Here is a 1,200-nt window from a genome sequence, read left to right on the forward strand (position 1 = left end):
AATTTTCGTTTCGAAAAAAATCCAAATTTAAATCGTCAGCTCCTTTTTGAAACAACTTCATATCATGGTAGAGGACAAATGGACAATATTGGTTTATAAAACATTATCAACCAGGTGAGACCATATCAGGTATTCATTAGTTGGTATATGCGGATAACTAACAGTATAGTTCAAAGGCGAAGATCAATTTTGCCAGTTAAAGGCATGATAATTTATCTATTAAAGGCAAGGCAATGTCATTTATCATTTAGAGACTTGGTTTTCACAATCTCCTCTAGCAATAAAGCACACTGGTCACTTTTTCTCGGCAATTATTGTTGCCCTCAAATGACCATAAACAATTAAAGTTTCAAACTATCTTCCAACCCCATTCTCCTAAATGAAACCCATTAAATCTGTCAACTAACCCATACTCCGCTTTCAATCGGGCCCATGAAGTTGCCCATTATCAATTCTGCATATGCAAGATTGGCATTGCTTGGTCTACTATGAACCTCGTGATCAACAGCTTGAAACATGAAACCCGCTCCCCATGCTGTCTTCTCACCTCATTCAGATATGCCCTTGACTACCCACAGGGTCCTCAGGGTCCTCGGGGTCCTCGGGGTCGAGGTTGGGCCAGCCGCACAACCAAGAAGTGGCTTTTAAAGCACGGCACTGATTTCGCTCCACTCAAGTCACCGTCACATTTTGAGGAATCTCTTCTTCTCGTGCGTGTTCTGGGTCCGGGCTTCAAGATGTCAAGATGGGACTGAATGAATGAGGGACACACACCCACACCCACAGGATCCTGGGACCTTCACTGGACAGACGGTGAGACACTCAGGAGAAAGGACAGACACACCGTGTATTGTGGAACTGCTCCAGGAACGCTCACTTCACACTTACGAGACGTATCAGGACGACCAAGAGCCAAATTCGAACCATAGACTTGAATTTAACTCAGAAGGGAAGGACCACAGTTGGCATGAGACTTTAAAAGTTGAATTTGGGATGTCTCGTTCTCCGCTTGGGTGGACTTTTCATGAGCGGGCGTGATGGATATATTTGGTGCATGGGGATAATTGGGAACAATTGGTACCATGCATTTGGTCAGGTCTGGCCGATTTTCCCACTCTTGGGTGGAACTGTAGCGGGTTAGAAGCCCATGAAACAAGTTGGTCTAGCTTGGCGATTGCAGTTAAACCCAATTTCTTTTTT

General features: G+C 44.2%; 1 protein-coding gene across 2 annotated transcripts in view; it reads right to left on the bottom strand.

Moving 5' to 3' along the window:
• The window catches only part of LOC131892718 (transcription factor sma-9-like), a 9,892-nt gene extending 8,762 nt beyond the window's left edge, over nucleotides 1-1,130 (bottom strand). The window contains exon 1 of one of the 2 annotated variants that reach the window (XM_059242551.1): nucleotides 548-1,130. The gene's annotated coding sequence lies outside the window, so the exon portion shown is untranslated. The remainder of the gene's footprint in view (nucleotides 1-547) is intronic. The other variant, XM_059242550.1, reaches the window with a different exon arrangement.
• Between the last annotated feature and the right edge of the window lie 70 nt (nucleotides 1,131-1,200).

The sequence above is a fragment of the Tigriopus californicus genome, chromosome 2 (genome assembly GCF_007210705.1).
Source record: "Tigriopus californicus strain San Diego chromosome 2, Tcal_SD_v2.1, whole genome shotgun sequence".
NCBI lineage: Eukaryota > Metazoa > Arthropoda > Copepoda > Harpacticoida > Harpacticidae > Tigriopus > Tigriopus californicus.